Source organism: Bos indicus, chromosome 1 (genome assembly GCF_029378745.1).
Source record: "Bos indicus isolate NIAB-ARS_2022 breed Sahiwal x Tharparkar chromosome 1, NIAB-ARS_B.indTharparkar_mat_pri_1.0, whole genome shotgun sequence".
Taxonomy (NCBI): Eukaryota; Metazoa; Chordata; class Mammalia; order Artiodactyla; family Bovidae; genus Bos; species Bos indicus.
The window spans coordinates 31,665,075-31,674,780 of record NC_091760.1 but is presented as its reverse complement, the minus strand read 5'-3'; the positions used below and the strand labels follow the sequence as shown (position 1 = coordinate 31,674,780).

Below are 9,706 nucleotides of genomic sequence, written 5' to 3'. Positions count from 1 at the left end.
TCATGTCATATCATTGGTATCATGGAAAAAATATCATTAAAGAATAATTTTGTTAGGAAATGAATTAGGGAGCATTCTGTATAAGTAGAAAGATTCATATAGAATGTAGAAATGTACATTGTGATCAGCCACAAGAATTTATCTAAAATAAGTGTGTTATTTACCTATTAGTAATAAAAAGCCTAATATAACAGTGACTTAATTTTCTACACAACAGTACTGGAGTGGGTTGCCATTTCCTTCTCCACAGGATCTTCCCAACCCAGGGATCAAACCCAGATCTCCCGCATTGCAGGCAGGCACTTTACCGTCTGAGCCACCAGAGAGCCAAATCAATATAGAAACATCTTTCTTCCTCAGGCAAGTTGAATCTGACAGCAGTATAAAGCTTTTATAAAGGAAGCCAGTTTACTAGCCTGCCTGGTCTGCCATACTTAGCACATTGATTTACTCCAAATTCAATTGTGATAATAGAAAACTGAAGGACGCACCCAGTCCTGTTAAAGATACTCCTTGGAAAAGACAGCTGATAAATATTCTCTCATTCCATTGGCTAGATCTTAGTCACATGGCTATAACTATTTCCAAGTAAGTCTTGGAAATACAGTGTTTATTCTAAATGGCCATGTATCCAAATAAATCCGGGATTCTAGTTATAAGAAAGAAAGGAAGAATATACTCTAAGGAAAAAGTAGTGGTTTCAGCTACAAAATGAGTTAAATTAAAAATCTGGTTCTGATTTAACAGACTTCTTTGATAGTGCTAGATCTTAGTTTCCTTTCTGTAAACAGATCATATATATGGTTGCCATGGTTAAAATTAGTTGTCAACCTGGCTCTTCACTGTTCTCAGATATTTGAGTGAGTGAGTGTGAGTGCTCAGTTGTCCAACTCTGCAACCCCATGGACTGTAGCCTGCCAGGTTCCTCTGTCTATGGAATTCTCCAGGCAAGAATACTGCAGTGTTGTCATTTCCTGCTCAAGGAGATTTTCCCAACCCAGGGATTGAACCAGAGTCTCTAATGTCTCCTGCATCAGCAGGCAGATTCTTTACCACTGTGCCACCTGGGAGGCCCCAGTCAGATATTTGGTCAAATATTATTCCAGATATTTCTGTGAAGTATGAAGATTCTGGACTTGTTGAATTCCACAATAGCATAAACTAGTTACTTAAACTCACTCACTCCTTCTCTCTCTTTCTCTGTCTCTGTCTTTCTCCCTACTCCCCTCCCCACCAGCAAAGGCTAATAGAGCTATTAAAGTCCAGTTGATTTTTTTTGAAAAGAAGGCAAACCAGCAACAATGGATGTTACCTACCAAGTGTTGCTCTGTTGGCAGAGTAGATACATTAAAATTTAAGTGAAGTTGCTAAATTATTTCACCACCATCAAACTTTCACAGGCAAATGTAGGGTGCTTTTTTTCCATTGTTAAGGAAAATGCAAACTGTATCACAGTATCAAAAATTAGAGATGTGTTTGTTCTTTTATTCATCAAGCCTGCCACTGTAATTTTAAAAAATGTTAAATAGAAGCATTAATGGGTATACATGTATGTTGGAACACTGTAATGTCAAAAGAAGGCAACAGTGTGAATTGAGACAAAGTAAAAGTGAAGTTGCTCAGTCATGTCCGACTCTGTTACACCATGGACTGTAGCCTACCAGGCTCCTCTGTCCATGGGATTTTCCAGGCAAGAGTACGGGAGTGCATTGCCATTTCCTTCTCTAGGGGATTTTCCTACCCAGGGATCAAACCAAGGTTTCCTGCATTGCAGGTGGATTCTTTACCAGCTGAGCCACAAGGGAAGCCCCTTGAGACAAATTGGGGCATAATTAATTAATTTTGCATACTTTATAAAAGCATTCAGGAGTAGCAATTAAAACTATGTCAAATGACTTTAAAATGTTTACATAATGATTGAGTACAAAAAGGTACAGAAATTTCTGTAACACATGTCTGACAGCAAGTAGTAACAAATGTGGATATTTTATAATTTTCTTTATGTGTATAATGATGTATAAATATGAAACACAGCCTTATGATTAATATTGAGTATATGCAAAGTGTAGGATAATATTTTAGAGAATGAGAAAAGGAAAGAGAAAAGGAAAACTCAAAGACCTCCTTCATGTATCTGTGATGTCATATATGGAAATGGTATGTGTATATGTGTGTAAGTATAAGTAAATTAAGAAAATAATATTGTTAAAATGTCCATACTACCCAAAGCAATCTACAAATTTAACATAATCCATATCAAAATATTCTTTACATTTTTCACAGAACTAGAACAAATAATCTTAAAATTTATATGGAACCCTGAAAGACCTAGAATGGCCAAAGTAATCTTAAGAACAAAGAACAAATATCTAGAGGTGTCAACTCCCTGATATAAGACTATACTACAAAAATACAGTAATCTAAACAGTATAATACTGGCACAAAAAGAGAAGCATAGATCAAGGGAACAGAATAGAGAGCCCAGAAATGAACCCATGCACCTATGGTTAAGTTCAGATTAGATCAGTCGCTCAGTTGTGTCCGACTCATTGCGACCCAATAAATCATAGCACGCCAGGCCTCCCAGTCCATCACCAACTCCCAGAGTTCACTGAGACTCAGGTCCATCGAGTCAGTGATGCCATCCAGCCATCTCATCCTCTGTCGTCCCCTTCTCCTCCTGCCCCCAATCCCTCCCAGCATCAGAGTCTTTTCCAATGAGTCAACTCTTTGCATGAGGTGGCCAAAGTACTGGAGTTTCAGCTTTAGCATCATTCCTTCCAAAGAAATCCCAGGGCTGATCTCCTTCAGAATGGACTGGTTGGATCTCCTTGCAGTCCAAGGGACTCTCAAGAATATTCTCCAACACCAGAGTTCAAAAGCATCAATTCTTTGGCACTCAGCCTTCTTCACAGTCCAACTCTCACATCCATACATGACCACAGGAAAAACCATAGCCTTGACTAGACGAACCTTTGTTGGCAAAGTAATGTCTCTGCTTTTGAATATGCTATCTAGGTTGGTCATAACTTTCCTTCCAAGGAGTAAGCGTCTTTTAATTTCATGGCTGCAGTCACCATCTGTAGTGATTTTGGAGCCCAGATAAATAAAGTCTGACACTGTTTCCACTGTTTCCCCATCTGTTTCCTATGAAGTGGTGGGACGGGATGCCATGATCTTTGTTTTCTGAATGTTGAGCTTTAAGCCAACTTTTTCACTCTCCACTTTCACTTTCATCAAGAGGCTTTTGAGTTCCTCTTCACTTTCTGCCATAAGGGTGGTGTCATCTGCATATCTGAGGTTATTGATATTTCTCCCAGCAATCTTGATTCCAGTTTGTGTTTCTTCCAGTCCAGCGTTTCTCATGATGTACTCTGCATATAAGTTAAATAAACAGGGTGACAATATACAGCCTTGACGAACTCCTTTTCCTATTTGGATCCAGTCTGTTTTTCCATGTCCAGTTCTAACTGTTGCTTCCTGACCTGCATACAAATTTTTCAAGAGGCAGATCAGGTGGTCTAGTATTCCCATCTCTTGAAGAATTTTCCACAGTTTATTATGATCCACACAGTCAAAGGCTTTGGCATAGTCAATAAAGCAGAAATAGATGTTTTTCTGGAACTCTCTTGCTTTTTCTATGATCCAGCGCATGTTGGCAATTTGATCTCTGGTTCCTCTTCCTTTTCTAAAACCAGCTTGAACATCTGGAAGTTCATGGGTCACATATTGCTGAAGCTTGGCTTGGAGAATTTTGAGCATTACTTTACTAGCGTGTGAGATGAGTGCAATTTGCGGTAGTTTGAGCATTCTTTGGCATTGCCTTTTTTTGGGATTGGAATGAAAACTGACCTTTTCCAGCCCTGTGGCCACTGCTGAGTTTTCCAAATTTGCTGGCATATTGAGTGCAGCACTTTTACCTCATCATCTTTCAGGATTTGGAATAGCTCCACTGGAATTTCATCACCTCCACTAGCTTTGTTCATAGTGATGCTTTCTAAGGCCCACTTGACTTCACATTCCAGGATATCTGGCTCTAGGTGAGTGATCACACCATCGTGATTATCTGGGACATGAAGATCTTTTTTGTACAGTTCTTCTGTGTATTCTTGCCATCTCTTCTTAATATCTTCTGCTTCTGTTAGGTCCATACCATTTCTGTCCTTTATCGAGCTCATCTTTGCATGAAATGTTCCTTTGGTATCTCTGATTTTCTTGAAGAGATCCCTAGTCTTTCCCATTCTGTTGTTTTCCTCTATTTCTTTGCATTGATCGCTGAAGAAGGCTTTTTTTTTTTTTTTGAAATATATATCTTTATTAAATTATAACTGACAGCGGTTTCTCATTATCTATGAGAAAACATAATACATCATTACTTCAAAATTTGGCATTGAAATGTTTAATTTAAGCATATCATTCTATTAGGATTAATCTACTATAAAGGACAGAATAGAATCAGCAAATAATGAGAAAAAAATAAATCCATGTAAATATCTGCAAAGGCTCATTAAAAGTCATTAAAATGGTGAAAAAAATGATTCTGATAGCCATAGTAACAAATATTTATTCAATTTAAAGTTTAAATAATTTGAAGTTATTTAAAATGTATTGGTGAAATGTATTATTTTTATTAGTAAGTTTAAATTATACAGACCTGTATGGGAAAAGAATCTAAAAAAGAGCAGATATATGTATAACTGAGTCACTTTTCTGAAGAAGACTTTCTTATCTCTTCTTGCTATGGTAAGTTAATCTACTATAAAAGAGACAAGAATATACAATGAATAAAAGACAGTCTCTTCAATAAATGGTGTTGGGAAAACTGAACAGATACTTATAATATATGAGATTAGGCCATTTCATCATACGATATGCAAAAATAAGCTCAAAATAGAATATTTAAATATAAGACCTAAAACCATGAAACTCCTGGAAGAGATCATAGGCATAACACTCATTAATCTAAAACATAATAAGTTTTTAAATCAAAAGAAAATAGCAAAAATAAATAAATGGGACCTAATTTAGTAAAACTTGTTCAGTCATGCCTGACTCTTTGCTACCCCATGGACTATACAGTTAGGAGAAGGCAATGGCACCCCACTCCAGTACTCTTGCCTGGAAAATCCCATGGAAAGAGGAGCCTGGTAGCTGCAGTCCATGGGATCGCTAAGAGTCGGACACGACTGAGCGACTTCACTTTCACTTTTCACTTTCACGAATTGGAGAAGGAAATGGCAACCCACTCCAGTGTTCTTGCCTGGAGAATCCCAGGGATTGGGGAGCCTGGTGGGCTGCCATCTATGGGGTCGCACAGAGTCAGACACAACTGAAGTACTTAGCAGCAGCAGCAGGACTATATAGTTTGTAGAATTTTCCAGGCCAGAATTCTGAAATGGGGAACCATTCCCTTCTCCAGGGAATCTTCCCAACCCAGGGATCAAACCCAGGTCTCCTGCATTGCAAACAGATTCTTTACCAGTTGAGCTGCAAGGGAAGCCTAAGAATACTGGAGTGGGTAGCCTATCACTTTTCCAGCGGATCTTCCCAGCTCAAGCTTTTGCACAGAAAAAGAAACCATTGGCAAAATGAATAGACAACCTGCTAAATGGTAGAAAATATTTGCAAATTGTGTTACCAATAAGGGGTTAATATCCAAAATATATAAATAGTTCATAGAAATGTATAAAAAAAAAACTAGTTAAAAATGGACAAAAGACCTGAATAGACACTTTTTCCAAAGAAGTGCTGTAGATGGCCAACAAGCATATGAAAAGATGCTTAACATTACTAATCATCATAGCAATGAAAATAAAAGCCACAGTGAGATATCACTTCACACCAATCATAATGGCTACTATCAAAAAGTCTACAAATAAATGTTGGCTAGGATATAGAGAAAAGGGAACACTTATACACTGTTGGTAGGAATGTAAATTGGTACAGCCACCATGGAAAACAGTACAGAAGTTCCTCAAATTAAAAGAAGCGCTCAAGTGAAGTTGCTCAGTGTGTGCGACTCTTTGCAATCCCATGGACGGTAGTTTAGCAGCCTACATTGTCCATGGAATTTTCCAGGCAAGAGTACTTAAGTGGCTGCCATTTCCTTCTCCAAAGGATCTTCCACTATCTCTCTTTTTTGTGGTGCTTTGGATGTAGTCAGTCACTTCAAGATGAAGTTGAACATCTCTTTCCTGGTTACTGGCTCCCAGGAATTTATTGAAGTTCTCAATGATGAACGACAATGTTGTAACTTTTATGAGAAGTGTATGGCCACAGAAGTTGCTACTGATGCTCTGGGTAAAGACAGGAAGGGTTGCATGGTCTTAATCAATTGTGGCAATGACAGCAAGGCTTCCCATGAATCAGGATGTGTTGACCCATTGCCTGCTCTTGAGCAAGGGGCATTCCTGTTACAGACCAAGGACTGGAGAAAGACATGGTAAATCTGTACAGTGTTACTTTGTGGATGCCAATCAGAGTGTTCTCAATTCAGTCAATGTAAAAGAAAAAAAAAAAAAGCAAACAGAAAAACAGGAGAGGGGAGAGGGATTTATTCCTGGACTCACTGATATTACTCTGCTATGTCACTTGGGACCCAAAAGAACTAGCAGAATCCACAAACTTTTCAGTTTCTCTAAAGAAATCATGTCCACTGGTATGTTGTGAGAAAGCTCCTAAACAAGAAAGGTAAGAAATCTACCACCAAAATACATGATTCATTGTCTTGTTATTTCATGTTCTGTAACACAAACACTGATGTATATCTTGAAAGAAACAGTGTATTAAGAAAAATAATGAAGAGGCTGCAGAATATCCTGAACTTTTGGCCAAGAAAATGAAGGAGGACACACACACACACACACACATAAATGCCTGGAATAAATTGCAAGAGTCCTCTCTGAGAGCTTCTAAGTCTGAATCGAGGGAAAAATGAGAAGTGCTAAAAGTAACATCAGATAATGACATAATGATCTCTATTCATTTCCAAGGCAAACCATTCAATATCTCAGTAATCCAAGTCTATGCCCTGATGAGTAATGCTGAAGAAGCTGAAGTTGAATGGTTCTATGAAGACCTGTAAGACATTCTAGACTAATGCCCTGAAAAGATGTCTTTTTCATTATAGGGGACTAGGATGCAAAAGTAGGAAGTCAAGAAATACCTGGAGTAACAGGCAAATTTGGCCTCGGAGTACAGAATGAAGCACGGCAAAGGCTAATAGAGTTTTGCCATGAAAGGTCATAGCACACTTGTCATAGCAAACACCCTCTTTCAAAAATGCAAGAGAAGACTTCACACATGGACATCACCAGATGGTCAATACCAAAATCAGATTGATTATATTCTTTGCAGCCAACGATGGAGAATTTTATACAGTCAGCAAAAACAAGACCAGGAGCTGACTGTGGCAGAGACCATGAACTCCTTATTGCCAAATTCAGACTTAAATAGAAGAAAGTAGGGAAAACCACTAGACCATTCAGATATGACCTAAATCAAATCCCTTACAATTATACAGTGGAAGTGAGAAATATATTCAAGGGTTTGGATCTGATAGAGTGCCTGTACATTGTACAGGAGGCAGGGATCAAGACCAACCCCAAGGAAAATAAATGCAAAAAGGCAAAATGGTTGTCTGATGAGGACTTACAAATAGCTGTGAATAGAAGACAAGTGAAAGGCAAAGGAGAAAAGGAAATATATACCCATTTGATTGCAGAGTTCCAAAGAATAGCAAGGAGAGATAAGAAAGCCTTCCTTAGTGATCAGTGCAAAGATATAGAGGAAAACAGTAGAATGGGAAAAACTAGAGATCTCTTCAAGAAAATTAGAGATACCAAGAGAACATTTCATGCAAAAATGGGCACAATAAAGGACAGAAATGGTATGGACTTAAGAGAAATAGAAGATATTATGAAGAGGTGGCAAGAATACAGAGAACTATCCAAAAAAGATTTTCACAACCTAGATAATCACAATTGTGTGATCACTCACCTAGAGCAAGACATCCTGGGATGAGAAGTCAAGTGAGCCTTAGGAAGCATCACTACGAGCAAAGCTAGTGGAGGTGATGGAATTCCAATTGACCTATTTCAAATCCTAAAGGATGATGCTGTGAAAGTGCTGCACCCAGTATGCCAACAAATTTGGAAAACTCAGCAGTGGCCACAGGACTGAAAAAGGTCAATTTTAATTCCAATCCCAAAGCAAGGCAATGCCAAAGAATGCTCAAACTACCACACAATTGCACTCATCTCACACACTAGCAAAGTAATGCTCAAAATTCTCCAAGCCAGGCTTCAAAAATACATGAACCATGAACTTCCTGATTTTCAAGCTGGATTTATAAAAGGCTGAGGAACCAGAGACCAAATTGCCAACATCTGCTGGATCATCATAAAAAGCAAGAGAGTTTCCAGAATATAATCTACTTCTGCTTTATTGACTATGCCAAAGCCTTTGACTGTGTGGACCACAATAAACTTGGAAAATTCTTCAAGCAATGGGAATACCAGACCTCCTGACCTGCCTCTTGAGAAATCTGTATGCAGATCAGGAAGCAACAGTTAGAACTGGACATGAAATAACAGATGGATTCTAAATCAGGAAAGGGGTACATCAAGGCTGTATATTGTCACCATGCTTATTTAACTTATATGCAGAGTACATCATGAGAAATGCTGGGCTGGAAGAAGCACAAGCTGGAATCAAGATAGTTGGGAGAAATATCAATAACCTCTGATATGCAGATGACACCACCCTTATGGCAGAAAGTGAAGAAGAACTAAAGAGCCTCTTGATGAAAGTGAAAGAGAAGAGTGAAAACGTTGACTGAAAGCTCAACATTCAGAAAACGAAGATCATGGCATTCAGTCCCATCACTTCATGTCAAATAGATTGAGAAACAGTGGAATCAGTGACAGACTTTATTTTTTGAAGCCCCAAAATCACTGCAGATGGTGACTGCAGCCATGAAATTAAAAGATGCTTGCTCCTTGGAAGAAAATTTATGACCAACCTAGACAGTGTATTAAAATGCAGAGACATTACTTTGTCAACAAAGATCTGTCTAGTCAAAGGTATGGGTTTTACAGTAGTGAAGTATGTATGTTAGAGTTGGACTCTCAAGAAAACTGAGTGCTGAAGAATCATTGCTTTTGAACTGTGATTTTGGAGAGGACTCTTGAGAGTCCCTTGGGCAGCAGGGAGATCCAACCAGTCCATGCTAAAGAAAGTCAGTCCTGAATATTCATTGGAAGAACTGATATTGAAGCTGAAGCTCCAATACGTTAGCCACCTGATGAGAAGAGCTGACTTATTTGAAAAGACCCTGATTCTGGGAAAGATTGAAGGCAGAAGAGAAGGGGAAGACAGAGGATGAGATGGTTGGATGGCATGACCGACTCAATGGATATGAGTTTGTGTAAACTCCTGGAATTAGTGATGGACAGTGAGGCCTGGCATGCTGCAGTCCATGGGGTCACAAAGATTCCAACATGATTGAGCAACTGAACTGAACTGAACTGAAAAGTAGCAAATAAGATCAGTCATCTAAAAAGAAAAACAAATAAAACAACATAAATAAAAATAGCACCACCATGTGATCTAAGAGTTCCACTTCTTGGTGTGTGTGTATATGAAAAAAATGAAAACATTATTTTGAAAATATGTATGTAGTCCAATGTTCACCACAGTATTATTT

The 9,706-nt window shown here is 38.4% G+C and overlaps 1 pseudogene; it reads left to right on the top strand.

The window, feature by feature from the left end:
* Window positions 1-6,173: 6,173 nt before the first annotated feature.
* On the top strand, window positions 6,174-6,937 carry LOC139182566 (small ribosomal subunit protein eS6-like; annotated as a pseudogene).
* The last annotated feature ends 2,769 nt before the right edge of the window (window positions 6,938-9,706 follow it).